Source organism: Triticum dicoccoides, chromosome 7B, assembly GCF_002162155.2.
Source record: "Triticum dicoccoides isolate Atlit2015 ecotype Zavitan chromosome 7B, WEW_v2.0, whole genome shotgun sequence".
Classification (NCBI taxonomy): Eukaryota; Viridiplantae; Streptophyta; class Magnoliopsida; order Poales; family Poaceae; genus Triticum; species Triticum dicoccoides.
The window spans coordinates 718649732-718669016 of NC_041393.1; the positions used below are offsets into that span (position 1 = coordinate 718649732).

Sequence of the window (19285 nt, forward strand, 5' to 3'; positions counted from 1 at the left end):
ATGTGTATCGACTACACCAGCCTCAACAAGGCCAGTCCCAAGGATCCGTTCGCTCTACCGTGGATCGACCAAGTCATCGACTCGACCGCCGGGTGCGAGCTCCTGTCCTTCCTAGACGCTTACTCCGGCTACCACCAGATCAAGCTGGACCCGGCCGACGCCCTGAAGACGTCCTTCATCACGAGTTTTCAAGTTTTGGGTAAAGATTCGATGGACTATGGAATAAAGAGTGGCAAGAGCTTAAGCTTGGGGATGCCCAAGGCACACCAAGGTAATATTCAAGGACAATCAAGAGCCTAAACTTGGGGATGCCCCGGAAGGCATCCCCTCTTTCGTCTTTGTTCATCGGTAACTTTACTTGGAGCTATATTTTTATTTGCCACATGATATGTGTTTTGCTTGGAGCATCATTTTCTTTTGTTAGTATTTGCTTTCTGTTATTTAGAATAATGTTTTGCATCTTTATTTTGAATAAAAATGTCAAGGATAGCCTTTGACATGCTTATTTTGCTAGTATACATGTTGTTTGAAAACAGAAAGTTTACCACTGTTGCAAAAATTCCCTAGAAAAGTCAGAGAGTGATATAATGTTGAATATTTTTGCATAATGAGCTCTGATAAATCTTTTACAGCGTAGTATTTTTCTTATAATTTTTGGAGTTAGGGAAGTTTGAGGAATCTTGCATTCTTTACAGACTATACTGTTTTGGTAGATTGCTGTTATGTTTGCATTGTTTGCCTATGCTTGCTTGTTTAATGATTCTATTTGAGGATAGGAGTATTAAATATGCAGATACATTTAGTATTCAATGTTGAATAATAATCTTAGTGATTTGTTACAGTAGAAAATGATAAGGTTTTGCATTGGTTTATACTAACCTATCTCACGAGTTCTTGTTGAGTTTGTTGTGGATGAAGCTTTTAATAAAAAGAGAAACCATGATACGAAAGGAATTAAGGAGACACAAAAGTTCAAGCTTGGGGATGCCCAAGGCACCCCAAGATAATATTTCAAGAAGTCTCAAGCATCTAAGCTTGGGGATGCCCTGGTAGGCATCCCACCTTTCTTCTTCAACAATTAACGGTTAGTATCGGTTGAACCTAAGTTTTTGCTTCTTCACATGAGTTGTGCTATCCTTGCAATGCCATTTTGTTTTGCTTTGCTTTCTGCTTGAATACAATACCAAGATCTGAAATTCTTAAATGGGAGAGAGTCTTCACATAGTTGCATAATTATTTAGCTACTCATTGGTCTTCACTTATATCTTTTTGAGTAGTTTTTCATTTACTCGGGTGCTTCACTTATATCCTATGAGTAAATGGTTGAATGAGTTGAATGTCATAAATCTGAAATTATATATGTTTCATTTGCTTATCCCATGGGGAGTAATGACTTCATGTCTAAGAAGTAGAGGTTGTAAATTTATTGACGGTTAGCAAGCATTGTATTGGTCATTTGAACAATTCATGAAAGAATAATGAAGGAAGAGAAATTTCACATATAAATATATTATCATAGACATCTTTTATAATTGTGAGCACTCATTAAGTATGACATGCTAAAGAGTTGATGTTGGACAAGGAAGACAACGTAATGGGTTATGTTTTCTCACATCTCAGTTAAAGTATATTGTCATGGATCATTCAAACATGTTGAGCTTGCCTTTCCCCCTCATGCTAGCCAAAAATTCCTAGCACCAAGTGGAGATACTACTTGTGCTTCCAAATATCCTTAAGCCCAGTTTTGCCATGAGAGTCCACCATATCTACCTATGGATTGAGTAAGATCCTTCAAGTAAGTTGTTATCGATGCAATCAATAAAAATTGCTCTCTAAATATGCATGACTTATTAGTGCGGAGAAAATAAGCTTTGTACGATCTTGTTATGGAAGCAATAAAAGCAACAGACTGCATGATAAAGGTCCATATACAAGGGGCAATATAAGGTGATGTTCTTTCGTATTAAGATTTTGTGTATCCAACCCTAAAAGCGCATGACAACCTCTGCTTCCCTCTGTGAAGGGCCTATCTTTTACTTTATGTCTTTTACTTTATGCAAGAGTCAAGGTGATCTTCACCTTTCCCTTTTTCATTTTATCCTTTGGCAAGCACTTTGTGTTAGGGTGATCCTGATATATATATCCAATTGGATGTACGTTAGCATGAACTATTATCGTTGACATCACCCAAAGGTGAATATGTTTGGAGGCAATAAGCCCCTATCTTTCTCTGTGTCTGATTAAAACTTCATAACCACAAGTATTGCGTGAGTGTTAGCAATTGTAGAAGACTATATGATAGTTGAGTATGTGAAGTTTGCTAAATCAAAGCTCTGACATAAACCCTTCCTGAAAATAGGATGAATTGCAATTGTTTGATGACTAAGAATGAAGTTTGCTAGTTTTCAAGAAAATTTATCATCTATGCTTTAACATGTGAATAGCTTGTTACTTGATTATGAATAGTTTTATGAGATGAACTACTGTTATGACATATATTCATGCTAGTAAAGGTGATTGAAGTTATCATTGATCAAACTTGTGCACCTCTAGCATTCACACTTCATAAATTCTTTCTTTTATCATTTACCTACTCGAGGACGAGAATGAATTAAGCTTGGGGATGCTGATACGTCTCCAACGTATCTATAATTTATGAAGCATTCATGCTATTTTATTATCTGTTTTGAATGATTATGTGCTTTATTATACACTTATATTACTTTTGGGACTAACCTATTAACCAGAGGCCCAGCCCATATTGCTGTTTTATTGCCTGTTTCAGTATTTCAAAGAAAAGGAATATCAAACGGAGTCCAAATGGAATGAAACCTTCGGCAGCGTGATTTTTGGAAAGATTATGATACAGGAGACTTGGAGTGCAAGCCGGGGGGTCATCGGGGAAGCCACGAGACAGGGGACGCGCCCACCCACCTGGGCGCGCCCTACCCTCTCGTGGGCCCCTCGAGGCCCCCCCGACCGGCTTCTTTCGCCTATATAAGCCTTCGTACCCTAAAAACATCGAATATCAAGATAGATCGGGTGTTCCGCCGCCGCAAGCCTCTGTAGGCACCAGAAACCTCTCGGGAGCCCTTCCCGGCACCCTGCCGTAGGGGGATCCTTCACCGGTGGCCATCTTCATCATCCCGGCGCTATCCATGATGAGGAGGGAGTAGTTCACCCTCGAGGCTGAGGGTATGTACCAGTAGCTATGTGTTTGATCTCTCTCTCTCTCGAGTTCTCTCTCGTGTTCCCTCTATGGCACGATCTTGATGTATCCCGAGCTTTGCTATTATAGTTGGATCTTATGATGTTTCTCCCCCTCTACTCTCTTGTGATGAATTGAGTTTTCCCTTTGAAGTTATCTTATCGGATTTAGTCTTTTAATGATTTGAGAACACTTGATGTATGTCTTGTCGTGCTTATCTGTGGTGACAATGGGATATCATGTGCCACTTGATGTATGTTTTGGTGACCAACTTGCGGGTTCCTCCCATGAACCTATGCATAGGGGTTGGCACACGTTCTTGTCTTGACTCTCCGGTAGAAACTTTGGGGCACTCTTTGAAGTACTTTGTGTTGGTTGAATAGATGAATCTGAGATCGTGTGATGCATATTGTATAATCATGCCCACGGATACTTGAGGTGACAATGGAGTATCTAGGTGACATTAGGGTTTTGGTTGATTTGTGTCTTAAGGTGTTATTCTAGTACGAACTCTTGAATAGATTGATCCGAAAGAATAACTTTGAGGTGGTTTCGTACCCTACCATAATCTCTTCATTTGTTCTCCGCTATTAGTGTCTTTGGAATGACTCTTTGTTGCATGTTGAGGGATTGTTATATGATCTATCTATGTTATTATTGTTGAGAGAATTTGCACTAGTGAAAGTATGAACCTTAGGCCTTGTTTCCTACCATTGCAATACCGTTTACGCTCACTTTTATTGCTTGCTACCTTTCAGTTTTTATAATTTCGGATTACAAATACCTTTATCTACTATCCATATTGCACTTGTATCACCATCTCTTCGCCGAACTAGTGCACCTATACAATTTACCATTGTATTGGGTGTGTTGGGGACACAAGAGACTCTTTGTTATTAGGTTGCAGGGTTGTTTGAGAGAGACCATCTTAATCCTATGCCTCCTACGGATTGATAAACCTTAGGTCATCCACTTGAGAGAAATTTGCTACTGTCCTACAAACCTGTGCACTTGCAGGCCCAACGACGTCTACAAGAAGAAGGTTGTGTAGTAGACATCACAAGCCACCATTAAGTTTTAACGGCAATGACAATGACGAGACATGTTTTTATTTTTGTTAATTCTTTTACAAACCATGCCATTTTTGTGTTACTTTGTGCAAGAATCTTGATAGGGATTGTGTGTGTGTGAAATCTCGTATAAGGACGAGCACCGGTAAAAGGAGGCGGTGCTAGCAAAAGGTGAGCAAGAGAGGGAGATGAAAGATATAGTTCAGAGCAGCTGAGTTTCATATGCTTGAGCTAATCAAGAAAAATGAGGAAGACGCATGTAAGGAGGTGGAACTTCATGAGAAGGAGGCTCGTGAGGTGGACATGCATAGGAAGGGCGAGACATGGGGCAGACTATGCAAATGCAACCAAAGAAGGTGACAATGGGAAAGGGAAATTGTCCCTTTAGACTCAGTAGAATTAAGTTGTAGTTTTGAGAATATGGTTTGATCTTAATTTTAGTTATATATTTTAACGGAAATATTCGTATGTATCTTAATTTGAGTTATGGTATCTCGCTATGTATCCTATTTGCTAGTACTCGAAATAAATGTGAACATAATTATGGAAAACAAATAGTGGTAGGTTGATAGCATCTACGTCCGCCGCAAACTTGCAGACGACAACAAATATCCGAGAATAAACATGTCACAAGAAATCTAGTTAGCGTGGGCTTGCGCCACCCCCTATCGCAGAAAGACGAAAAGAGTTTTGAGTGCGTGCATCCCTTGGAGCACTCACTTCCACAACAAGCCAATGCAGTAGGTTGCTTGTGCCAAAGGCTATCGCGGGTTGTACTATCCACCATTGGCTGTGGTGGGAGGAGATCTATGTCACTTGGTTGCGCTTCCGCCAGGGGCAGTTTTGCCAATCTCATCATAGAGGTGTTGTTTTGCGGGTAGAAGGTCATTATTATATGATTTTCCATGCGACACCCTTTTTCCTGTCGGCAGCCTTGAATACCTCCCTAACCCTAGAGTTCATGTCCTCCTCCACCACAACTCATTGCTCCCGCGACAAACCTAGTTTCTTCTAGGTGACCTGAGTGGCTTCCTCAATGTTGGAGGCCCCTACATCATGTCCACCTCAATGGCCCTCCTTAATTGGTGTTGACGACTATCATGCAAACAACATGCTTGCACTAGGAAACCCTTATACTGGTGATGTGTGGGTTTGTGAACGGCGCAGCTACGGCTTTGGCCATTGACAACATACACTTCTTTGGCGGCCGACAAGTATAGATCATATTTCAATAGGACCGTGGTAATTTATGGAGGAGATTACCGTTTTCATTCTCTATAGGATTCCAAAACTGATGCCTCGTTATTTTTGTTTTCTGTTTTGTAGACAATCTATTCGGTCTAGACACTTGACTATTTTTCCTAGCAAAATTATGCTTGTTTAGCGAGGCTGAAAGGTTTGACTTTCCTTCTAAACAATGTTTTTAACCATTAGATTTACCAAGACACAACCCCAACAATAAAATGGAAGATGCATGTACCTTCAAAGATACTGCCCACCCCTTTCTGCAATGTCCGAAGGCTTCTACGATTTGGCTGGACCTCATACTTTATCGGCTTATCCTAGTAAGGAGGGAACATATCTCGAGGAGGGAGACCACGGGAGAGACAAGGCCTAGCACCGGTTTGAGGGAGTTGAAGATGCTCCCGTGAAAGATGATCTGGCAGAAACTGAATCAGAGGCTGGCGTGCCACTAGTGGAACATGACGCTGGTGTGCATGGTGGTAGTGGCACATCCGATGAAAGAAAGAACAAGGAGTAGTAGGTCTTTTTTTGGGGGGGGGGGGTACTAAGGTTGTCCACTTCGTTGCCTGCGCTATCTGGATCTTGGGTGGAACTCCGGTGAAGCCCTAAGCTAACCTCCATCGACTGCCAGATCACAACTTCGATGGAGTGCAAAACACTAGAATTCCGGACGCGGGTTCTAGCTATTCTTCCAGTAGCAGGTGGGATGCAATATACTAGTGGACCAACATTACTCTTTAGCAAATGCGAGGTTTGGCCAACATTCCCCCTTTTGTTCCTTTTGTATTTTTTAAGACATGAGTTGTGTACACATAAGGTGCCTGATTTTCTTAGTGGGAAGAACCTAGGAAGCTTGTGCTCATTCTCTCAGCTTAGGGCGCGATGTCTGGTGTGTCATCGGGAGGCTTCAATGGAAGGGGGTAACAGAGGTGGCGATGAGCGCAAGGTCGACCGTAGCGACAAGTGGCGGTGATGAGATCACACATGGTGGTAGATGGATATGTGGATGGTGGAAGATATGACAACACCAGGGGTTACGCTAGTACGAAAAGCCTTACAGGTGTAGATAATTAGTGGCGCCAGCCCCAAACGAGGCGTAGTTGCTATTTTGGCAAAATGAAATAGAACAAAGGGCACTTGAAACCGCAGGTTTAACATAATAATCACAGGTTGAGTGCATAGAAACCAATCAAGATTTAACTGAGCTCCCTATAAGAGCTACAATACACTGGCAATACAACATGCACTTGATCAGTTCAGTCCAAGCAAGCAAACAAAGTCTTCAGACTAGGTAATTCATTGTTCCGAATGAGAAAAGGATGATGTTTGTCGATGAGCACTAGAATTCACAAATGTAAGGACGGGAATCATGCCAACAGATAAATATGGCTGCCATGCACTAACCCTGCAAAGGAGACAGATTGAAACCTAGCTCCAGTAAGTATCGCACCATGCAATTGTATAGTTGCTATATTTTTAATGATTGTTGTCACTGGCAAATAAAAATACAATATATGCTGACAACAGGAACAAATACCACAGTACATGCAAAACGGAATCTCACTGGAACTAAATAACTTGCAAAATTGGATGGCCAATAAAAATCAGCAGATACCACTTCAGCTATATATAGCCTACAAATTTGAATACAGACGCAAAACAGAAGGGTCAACAGAAGAATGCAAAAGGAAAATAAGGTAAGGACGGAAGCCCACACAAAAAATATTTATTTTTTCTTATCACCAACTCTAGTATATATCCAGCTTATATTTCTGTAAAAATGAAGGTGTGGGCACACAAAATCGGATAAATATAGCATGTTAAATTAGCCAATAACTGGGATACAAGCACAACTAAACTCTAATTGTGATGTCAGTACCACATTTCAACCACCCTAAACATGAAAAGCAATGAAAACTTAGGTTTTGAGAAAACTTACAAGATTTAACATTTCTATTTTTATTTCATTTATATAAGAGCATGCTAATCATGGATGCTGGATAAATACTCACCAGAGCTCTCATAAACATAGAATTCCACCGAAGAATAGGCCCTGCAGATGTTATATATTTTTGCGCTTCCACTATTATTAGATGTGGCCTTCTGTGACAGATGCAATATCATTTTTTTAAGCACTGGCGCACATTTGAGTATTAATTCCAGTAAATCAAACTCGTGTTCCTGTCCTTCGAAGCCAGTGATTTCCACTTCTTCGAGAGCAGTCAAGGAGATAATTTGAGATCTCCAGTTTGTGGGTTCACATGGACAGTGTGGCGGGCATTCTCCTTTCAGCTAAAACCAAAAATAAAATTTAAACTACTACTTAATTACACAGTGTATAATTAAGAAATGATATGAAACAGGCAGGGGAACAAGAATAATTACCAGCGATCTCTCTAGGACGATCTTAAGCCTCTGTACTCCTCTAGAAATACGATTAATCCCAAGGAGATGAAACACCAGTGCTCCAAAAACATGTCCGGCTTTTAGGAGACGTAGCTCCAAAAGAGCGAAATCAACAACCATGTGCTTCTCTACCTCCTGCGCTAAGTTGTCTTGATTGGAAATAAACCAGCTCTGAAAAAAACATTGACAGGGTATATATCATTTTTACAATTCAGTGTAGTCAACTATCCATCTATCTATTATGAACTAGTAAAAGACAATAATACAACAGAAAAAAGAGAGATTTGCTAGAAATTATCACAGAAATGCAAAACATCAGGCCGTCACTAGGTAAAATTTTTCATGTAAACATCTATACTTGTGTTTTTGAGTCTGCACGGTTGCTAGTTCCGATAAATAAATTGAGTAAATTGAGCATGAGTGGAGTGTGGATACATACATGTGATGCATGAATGTGGAGCGACAGAAGCTGTCCTTGTCTCTCTCCTCTGTGTATCCACAACCTCTGGAGTCTCCAAGGACCAAACTGAACAATGCTTCCGGCCTCGAAATACCACCACTCCCACGAAACCTTCTCCAGCACTGGCGCCGAGACGGAGATGCTGCTGACCACCTTGTAAGCGCCTACAGACACCGTCAGTCGCTTCAGCAGAGGGGCGACCATGTCGACTGCATCTGTGTGTAGTATGCGGGTTTCAAGGAAAAGTTCCTGCAGCGATGGCAAGTGGAGTGAGATCAACCCATTCTGGACAAGTCCGTAGCCATCGTTGACAAACTTCAGGCTGAGCACGCGGAGGTGCGGGCATCGGGGGAGCAAGCTGTGGAGGCCGCCCAGGCCGTAGGAGATGGAGAGCGTCCGGAGCGCGGTGAACTCGCCGTCGGGGCAGTAGAAGAGAAGCCTTTCCATCATGAGAGATTTGGTCTGCTGGAAGCACGGCAGCCGCACGAGGTTCGGTCCGCCTTCAGATTCGACGCTCCACGGGAAGATGAGGACGATCTCCTCCGGCTGCAGCCGCACGGCAGCGCGGAGCAGCCTGCTGGCCGTGGCGCCGACGGGCCAGGGATGCCTGCTGGCGTTGGGGACGCGGACTTCCAGGAGGGAGACCGCGGCCGGGGGGCCACGGACACGGCCGACCGCCGCTGCAATCGACGGCGCGAGGTTGTGGAAGACGATCTGGCGGAGATGCGTCCAGAGATCGCGCCACCGGCGGGAGAGGACGCTGGTGCGCGCGGCCGTGGCAGCGCATCCCATGAGGGCGAGAATGAGGAGGAGGAGCTCCTGCGGGAGGGAGCTGATGCGATCCGGTTCGCCGCCGCCGCCGCTTGGGCAACAGAGCTGCGGCTGCGCGAAACGCAGGCGACGCCCGGGACTCAGCTCCATCGGAGCAGCACCACCAATCTGCGCGGATGAACGGAGGGGACGACGCCCGGATCTTGACGCCAAGCAAAACCAAAGCCCACGGTTTTCCCCCCTTTTGGAACTGAAACCCCGGTGTTTGGGTCCCCACCCAGCTTTTCAGCCGACCATCTTTATCATATACACGTTTTCTTTTCAGCCAAGCATTTCCAAATAATCTCGAATTGCAATGTAACATTTCAGGAGCAAAACATTGTCATCGGAGGCCTTAGGTAAAATGAAGGCTAACCCTCTTCATTCAAACCAACAGAGAAACCACTCGACTCCCGCGCAAACGTTCGCACATTGGCGCGAACATAGCGCATTGGCGCAAACGTTCCCGAGCAACCTACCAAATATGTTCGCTTTTGGTGGAAACCTGGGAGAACCATACCGTTTTCTTCTTCTTAATTTGTACCTGCTCCGCCGATGAAACTGACAAAACTACCTCCACTTCATGTAATTGGCAACAATGGCATGACAGAAGGGTGATCAGGCGACATGTATCTCCTCCCTGTGTAGGAAGCCACTTCCCTCCATAGATCGGGGTTGAATGCGGCGGTCCATGGGCCACAAGCGGCACTGGCTCGAAGCGCACCAGTAGATGGCTCTTTCCACCATAAGGGTTGGCAGAAGTACCATATCATTCGGGTGTGAGGAACTGGATCAGGGTTGAATGCGACAGTCCAGGGCTTGGCATGGAGGCGGCCCGATCCGTCCTCCCCAAGCAGCTCACCCTCCCCCACCCCCCTCCCCCCCACACACATTATTGTCCCCATCGCATTGCCCAGAGCACACCACCCGCGAGGCTAGATGGTGTTAGACGGCCACCTGGCGACCACATTGACAAGCACACCCATTCCCTCATGTGACCGGCTTCTCTATTTTATTCTCTATGCAAGATCCACTTGGATTAATACCACCTAATTTGGATAAGTTACATGCATCACTTAATTAGTTTGAAAATCCACATTTTCTCACCAGGTGTTGCCTTGCTAGAACATCTAGTTGTAAATCCCTCTACATGCAAGACTGAATTTTTGATAAGGAAATTTGCAATTTATTCGATAAAAACACCTTATCACCTTTTGGCACTTTGTACATTAGTTCATTCTTCACCTCATTTCCAAAGGGTTTAGGATTTATCCTAACCATATTTGTCATTGTCAAAGACGACAAGTGCCAAAGGGGTTAGGCTTTACCCTAACCATATTTGTCTTCGTCGATGACGACAGGTTTTGGATTTACCCTAACCATATTTGTCATCATCGACGACGACCAATGCCAAAAGGTTTAGGCTTTACACTAACAATATTTGTCATCTTCAAGGACGAATAATGCTAACGGGTTTTGGATTTACCCTAACCATATGCCAAATGCATAATTAATCATTCATCATTCATCAGCAAGCAAGATCATCATGCCAAACGCATCATCCATCAACACGAAGATCATCATGCCAAATGTATTAGTCATCAATGATGGCAAATGTATTATTCATCAATTAGTCCGTTCATCCATCCATCATTAGTACACATGATTTAATAGTTCAACACTAAAAGTTCAATAGGTTTAACACTCACAGCTCAACAGACATGACTTCACAATTTAATTAACACTCAAAGTTCCACTGAGATGACTTAATAGTTCAACTAAAAACAAACCAATTGTTTCTACTAGCTGTCAAATGCTACACCATCCTTGATGTCTTCTTCTTGATCCTCTTCTCTATAGGTCGTCCAGCACAAACACCTCTTGATGAACTAGGTCCATCTTCCCTTGGAGCAGAATATGGTGTTATGCTACTCGTTGGACTAATAGCACTTTGAGCAGAAGATGATCTTAGGGGCCCTGGAGGAGGAGCTGAGTAGTAGCATTGAGTTGATCAACAACGACTTCCTTTGGAGTGATACTTGAAGGATACTTGGGCTAGCATTGAGTTGATCAACAACGACTTCCTTTGGAGTGATACTTGAAGGATACTTGGGCTTGAATGTCACTGCCCTAGAATAATGTTTGTAATTAGTTGCATCAGAGGCATTCATGCATCATATTAATCTTCTGAAATTTGAATTGAGGGAATTCTCTAAGCCTCAAAGTTAAATAAAGGGCAAGAACCCTAAAAATTTCATTCAATTAACCCAAAACACCCTTCATTAATGTTTCACAATTTTGGCAAGGGTTTGGATCCAAACCAAAAATAGTGAACATTTTTAAGGAATATATTGGGCACTAAATTTAAATCATCATTGTATTTCAATTTGGATTTGTATTCATAATATAGAGGATATATTTTCAAATAACTTTGAAATATTTTATGTCCATTTGGAAAATTCCATTTAGCAACATAAAAAAATATTCAAAGGGCTTTTGTCATTGTTTTGAAATTGAAATAGTGGCAAAAGAAAAAAAACAGAAACACAATATAGAAAAGGACAGAACTTACCTGTAGCTTACCTCGGCCTAGTAGCCAGGCGGCCCAGCCCACCAATGCGGACACCGTCTCCCACCTTGCGCCAGAAGGACGCGAGGTGTGTGGTCGCCGCGCACGCACATGCAGGCCACCTCCTGCCTGCTTACCGCCGCTTGGACATCGCTATGGACGCCAGACCCCTGGCCCTCTCTTTCTCTCTCCCGTGTCTTTCCTCTCCTCTAGCCCGCTCTCCCGCAGCCGTCATGAGCACCCGAGAGCGCCGCTCAGCGTGGGACAAGGACACCGACGGGTAAGTCTGTATGGCTGTCTGATATGTCTCCAACGTATCTATAATTTTTGGTTGTTCCATGCTATTATATTACCTGTTTTGGATGTTTATTGGCTTTACTTTACACTTTTATATCATTTTTGGGACTAACCTACTAACCGGAGGCCCAGCCTGTATTGCTGTTTTTTTGCCTATTTCAGTGTTTCGAAGAAAAGGAATATCAAACGGAGTCCAAACGGAATGAAACCTTCGGGAGCGTGATTTTTGGAACAAACGTGATCCAGAGGACTTGGAGTGCAAGTCAAGAAGCAATCGAGGTGGCCACGAGGGTGGAGGGCGCGCCCCCCCTACTAGGCGTGCCCCCCTGTCTCGTGGGCTCCTCGGGCGTCCACCGACTTACTTCTTCTTCCTATATATACCAACGTACCCCGAGAACATCAGAGGCAACCACGAAAAACTATTTCCACCACCGTAACCTTTTACATCCACGAGATCCCATCTTGGAGCCTTCGCCGGCGCTCCGCCGGAGGGGGAATCGACCATGGAGGGCTTCTACATCAACACCATAGACTCTCCGATGAGTTGTGAGTAGTTTATCACAGACCTTCGGGTCCATAGTTATTAGCTAGATGGCTTCTTCTCTCTCTTTGAATCTCAATACCAAGTTCTCCTCAATCTTCTTGGAGATCTATTTGATGTAACTCTTTTTGTGATGTGTTTGTCGAGATCCGATGAATTGTGGGTTTATGATCAAGTTTATCTATGAGAAATATTTGAATCTCCTCTGAATTCTTTTATGTGTGATTAAATTATCTTTGCAAGTCTCTTCGAATTATCAGTTTTGTTTGGCCTACTAGATTGATCTTTCTTGCAATGGGAGAAGTGCTTAGCTTTGGGTTCAATCTTGTGGTGTCCTTTCCCAGTGACAGCAGGGCAACAAGGCACGTATTTGTTGCCATCTAGGATAAAAAGATGGGGTTTTTATCATATTTCATGACTTTATCCCTCTACATCATGTCATCTTTCTTAATGCGTTACTCTGTTCTTATGAACTTAATACTCTAGATGCATGCTGGATAGCGGTCGATGTGTGGAGTAATAGTAGTATATGCAGGCAGGAGTCGGTCTACTTGTCACGAACGTGATGCCTATATACATGATCATGCCTAGATAATCTCATAATTATTCGCTTTTCTATCAATTGCTCGACAGTAATTTGTTCACCCATCGTAATACTTATGCTATCTTGAGAGAAGCCACTAGTGAAATCTATGGCCCCCGGGTCTATCTTTTATCATATAAGCTTTCAATTTACTTTTATTTGCATCTTTACTTTTCCAATCTATACCATAAAATACCAAAAATGTATTTATCTTGTCATATTATCTCTATCAGATCTCACTTTCACAAGTGGCCATGAAGGGATTGACAACCCCTTTACTGCGTTGGTTGCGAGTTCTTGTTTGTTTGTCTAGGTGCGTGGGACTTTTGAGGAGCCTCCTACTGGATTGATATATTGGTTCTCAAAAACTGAGGGAAATACTTACGCTACTATTGCTGCATCACCCTTTCCTCTTTAAGGAAAACCAACGCAAGCTCAAGACGTAGCAAGAAGGATTTCTGGCGCCGCTGCCGGGGAGGTCTTCGCTCAAGTCAAGACATACCAAGTACCCATCACAAACTCATCTCCCTCACATTTATATTATTTGCCATTTGCCTCTCGTTTTCCTCTCCCCCACTTCACCCTAGCCGTTTTATTCACGCCCTCTTTCCCAATCTCCTCTCACTTTCGCTTGCCCTCTTTTTCCTCCTCGCTTTTGTTTGCCGTTATGTTTGAAATTGGGGAGATTATCGTCGATATGGACAATAATGATAACATGTAAAATTCTGATGCTCCTGTTGAAGAACCCCTTATCTTGCATACTAAAAAGTTCCGAATCGGTAGTGGTAATATTATTGGAAAAGGGGTTATTCAAGATTTATTTACTTGTGCTGATGCTTTACCTTCTATGAGTGGTTCTATTCTTCATAGAACTAGTAGTCTTGTGGATGCTATCACCATGCTTGTAGTTGAGCTTGAAAGACAATTTATGCATATGCATCCTTGCGTACAAAGAATTTTCCTGGAATTTTCCAATATTCAGCATTCTTCTGTTAAGCGCGCCGCTACTATCTTTTTGGCACATGAGTTTAGATTTATAATAAAAGAGGCCAAAGAAATCTTTGCGCACTATAGGGTGGACGCCGCCCGCCCTCCCATAGAGGCGATCCTCTTTGATCAAGAGGAAATTAGGCGTTTTCAATCTTTGGACTATGTTGCTTTTAACGAAAACCTTAGAAAAAAGGTTCCTACCAATGTCCTAGTTGATAGAATTTCCGAACTTAATAATGATTTTACTCTTCGAAACAATGAGCTAGGATACTCTCTTGAGTATAGGCTCACGAAGTTCTGCCAAAAGAATGCTTATAATGATGAATTAGTTGTGCAATATGAAGGGCCAAAGGGGAACCCATACCTCCTGAGATCGATCTTGGGGACTTTTGTCCCATTAAGTTTAGCCCTTTTGATTACTTTTGCTTGCCTCAAAGAAAACTTGCTGCTGAACGTAGAGAATATGAGATGATTTTTCGTGATCCATCTTATTATTATGGCACTACTTAGATCTATCCTCGCTTTTATGCCTAGCTAGGGGCGTTAAATGATAGCGCTAGTTGGGAGGCAACGCAATTTTCTTTGTGTTTTTTTGCTTTTGTTTCTGTTTAGTAATAAATTTTGCACCTACCTTCTGTTTAGATGTGTTTTAATGGTTTAATTAGTGTTTATGCCAACTAGAACCTATAGGATAACATATGGTGATAGTTAATTTGATTCTGCTGAAAAACAAAAACTTTTCACACATAAAAATACTTTTAGTAATTCACAGAAACGTGCTTTTGCGTTGATTCCTTTTGCTGTAGATCAATAGACAAATTTGCTAGGACTTCCTATTTTGGTAGAATTTTTGGAGTTCTAGAAGTTTGCGTTAGTTACAGATTACTACATACTGTTCTGTTTTTGACAGATTCTGTTTTTCATGTGTTGTTTGCTTATTTTGATGCATCTATGGATATTAAAATAATTTATAAACCATAGAGAAGTTCAAAAAAAAATGTTCACATATTCAAAAAATGTTCTTGTCTCCGGTTTTATTCAGGAATTGAAGACATGTTGGTACTTTGTCAAAATATACATCAAGAAAAGTTCACCCCAGAAACTAATTCATATTCGCTACAATAGCTACTTTCGGTTTGCTACAGTACTAGTTCTGGTTCGCTACAGTAGACCATTCCGATTCTACGTTGATGTTTAGTTCTTTAAGCTATGCACCGCCTTATTGACAATAATATTTGCTTAGCTGGATTGGCTTGGAGCGTGTTATAGTACACAGTTGGTCTCCTGTTCGAATCCTGGGTTGCGCACGTTTCCTTTTTCTGCTCTCTTTTTCGTCCCGCGCTAGAACTCGATGGGCCGACCCAGTCAGACTTACTCTCTGTGCGTCATGCTGACAATTTGACGCAAAGGGCGTCAAATAGGGGCTCCCAGGTCTGGGAGGTGCGCGCGAAGAGATTTCTGTTCCGTGTTTCAACCGAAAAAAAACTGAGTTTCGTCAAGAGATTTCTGTTTCATTTGTTGGCAGAGATGGGCAGGTCGTTTCCGATTAGTGTTTTGTCCATTTTATTAGTTTGGTTTTATTTACAGCCTACCATCACAAGATTATATGTTATTACTCTAGAAAATATTATAGATTATTGTTAAATTCTTCTCTAAGCCATAGTGTCGTCTTTTAAAACGTCTAAAAAATCGTGGCTACATATCTACACATGAAAAAAATAAAGAATGTGATCCACCTCTAAAGGTGAAATTTGTGACGCTATGCACATCATCCTAAAAAGTGTCTCTACATAATAGGTACTTCCTAATGTAGAGGCGAATAAAAAAGCGTCTTAGAAAAAGCGTACCTACTGACATGTTTTGTTGTAGTGTCAATGTGTTGATATTATGATGTGTTGTAATTCTCCCTTGGTGATGTGCAAACCACTATTGCGTATCACTTCACCTTTCTCGGCCCAGAAGAGAGCATTATTTGATAAATTTTCTTAGGATGGATCACTGGAGTGACAAATATTAGTGTGTCCTAAGTTTGTTAATTACTCCCTTCATCGTACTATGCGAGACGTTTTTGCAAGCTGTGTTAGCTTGCAAAAACATCTTATATTATGGGATAGAGGGAGTATTTCATACGGATTTATCAGGGATCCAGAATTTTAATGATGGTTAGATGTTATGTTATTTATTCGCCTGTATTTGTGGATGCTTGCATTGCGGGTATAATCAAAAGTATGTATTTTGTAAGAACAATACATAAGTTCGGCTTCACCACACAACACTTATCAAAGCAATCAAAGTTAGTATTACTGGAACTAGGTGAAAATATCATGTCGTCCTCGAGAATGATTTGACCCATATAAGTAATATCACCAGCTTGTCGTTAGCGCAATTTAGAATTGGGCCACCTGCTGCACTGTTACACTTTTATTGCAATCTAGATTCTCCCATTTATTCTTTTGATCAAACAAACATACAAATAGTCTTGAAACTTTTGCAGTTATTTCTTTCTATCAACCAATTTCTTCTACTCCCCATTGGGTTCGACACCCTACTTATCCAAAGGATCTAGAATTGATCCTCTATATATGTGGGTTATTTTCCACAGAATATTAGAGTTGGTTGGGTATGAAGTTTTTCATGCATACCAATTATATGAATGTTCCCCCGACCAACTTCCAAGTACAAAAATCCAGCACTTAGTTTTAGCGACAATGACAATGGTGAGACAAGTTTTTGTTTATGTTAATTTTTGTAGTAACCATAACAATTATTGTTATTTTTTGCGAGAATCATGATAGGATGATCATGTGCCATAAAATCTTGTACAAGGACGAGCATCGGTAAAAGGTGGCGGTGCTAGCAAGCGAAGCAAGAGAGGTAGTTGCAAGATGTAGTTCAGAGAAACTGAGTTTCATGCGTGAGCTAATCAAGAAAAATGAAGCCATGTTGCATGAAGGAGGTGGAACGTCACAAGAAGGAGGCTCATGAGGCGGACATGCATTGGAAGGGGGAGATAGGGGGAACACTATGCAAATACAACAGAAGAAGGTGACAATGGTAAACGGAAGTTGTCCTTTTTGACTCAGTAGAATTTAGTTGTAGTTTTGAGCCTTTGGTTCGATCTTAATTTTAGTTATATATTTTAATTTCAACATTCGTTTGTATCTTAATTTGAGTTATGGTATCTCATAATGTATCTTATTTTCCATTACTCGAAATAAATCTGAACATAATTATGGAAAACAAATAGTGGTTGTGTATAAGACCGCCAAAAAAGTCTGCAGATGACATCACATATCCGAGAATAAACACGTCATAGGGAATCTAGATTTTGCGGTCTTCCGCCACCCCCTATGATAGAAAGACAAAAAGAGTTTTGAGCGTGCGCGTCCCTTGGAGCTCCCACTTTTGCAACAAGCCAATGCAGCAGGTTGCTTCTGCCAAAGGATATGGTGGGAAGTACTATCCGCCATTGGCGATGGCGGGAGGAGACATGTGTCACTTGGTTGCGCTTCGGCCAGTGGCATTTTTGCCAATCTCGTCGATATAGGTGTTGTTTTGTAAATTCCATTGGGTAGAGGGGCATTATTATACGAATTTCCATACATCAGCCTCTTTCTTGTCGGCGGCCTTGAGTGCCTTACTAAACCCTAGAGTTTATCTCCTCCTCCACCCCAACTCGCCGCTGCGGCAACAAACCCAGTTTCCTCTAGGCGACTTGAGTGGCTTCCTAAACGTTGGAGGCCTCGACCTCATGTCCACCTCCATGGCCCTCCATAATTGGCATTGACGACTATCGTGCAAATGATTAGCTTGCACTAGGAAGCCATTCTATTGGTGGCATGTGGGTTTGCAAGCGGCGCAACCGTGGCTTCAGCCATTGACAACATGCACTTCTTTCGCGGCAGACATGTATAGATCGTATTTTGATAGGACCGTGGTAATTGATGGAGGAGCTTACATTTGCCATTCTTTATTGGATTCCAAAACTGACGCCTCCTGATTTTTGTGGTCTAGACACTTGACTCATTTTTCCTTGTAAAATTATGCTTATTTGGAGAGGCTGAAAGGTTTGACTTTCCTTCTCAAGAAAAGAGTTCTAACCATTAGATTTACCAAGACACAACTCCAGCAGTAAAATGGAAGATGCATTGTACCTCCAAAGCTACCGTAATGTCCGAACACTTCTTGGATTTGGCTAGACCTCAGAATTTATCCTACTACGTGGGGCACATATCTCGAGGAGGGAACCACATGAGAGACACAATCGAGCGCCAATTTAAGGGAGTTGAAAATGCCGCTGCGAAAGATGACTTGGTGAAGACTGGCCCAAAGAACATCATGGCACTAGCGGGATAGGACACTGATGCGCATGGTGGTGGTGATGCATCCGATGAAAGAACGCAATGAAGAGTAGGTCTTCAAGGAGAGTGCTGAGGCGGTTCGCTTCGTAGCTTGCGCTATCACGCTCTTGGGTGGAACTCTAGGGCCCTAATCTAACCTCCATCGAAGGCTAGATCTCAACTCTGATGGAGTGACAAAGCCCTAGAATTTTGGACTCGGGTTCTAGCTATGCTTCCAGTACCAGGTGCGATGCAATACCGATGCAGTAGACTAGTGGAGCAAAACACTACTCTTTAGCAAGTGCGAGGTTCTTCCAACAATCCCCTTTCATTCCTTTTGTCTACACAATAATGTGAGTTTTAGCAAGACATGGGCTGTCTACACACAAGTTGCCTGGTTTTTTAATGGGAAGAACCTAGGAAGTTCGTGCTCATTGTCTCCGCTTAGTGCCCGCTGTCCGGTGTGTCACCGAGAGGCATCGACGGAAGGGGGTAACAGAGGTGGCGCTAAGGGCAAGGTCGACCATAGCAACAAGAGGTGGCAATGAGATCACACATGGCGTTAGATGGTTAATAAGTGACAAGTGGCGGCGATGAGATCGCACATGTCGGTAGATGGATCTGTGGATGGTGGCTGAAATGAAAATACCAGAGGTTACACTAGTGGGAAAACCCATATAGGTGTAGATAATTAGTGGCGCCGGCCCCAAATGGGACGCCGCTGGTATTTTGGTAAAATGTAATAGAACATAGGGCAATCAAAACA

The 19285-nt window shown here is 42.3% G+C and overlaps 1 pseudogene; it reads right to left on the bottom strand.

The window, feature by feature from the left end:
- Positions 1–6673: 6673 nt before the first annotated feature.
- LOC119339509 lies at positions 6674–9524 on the bottom strand (annotated as a pseudogene).
- Between the last annotated feature and the right edge of the window lie 9761 nt (positions 9525–19285).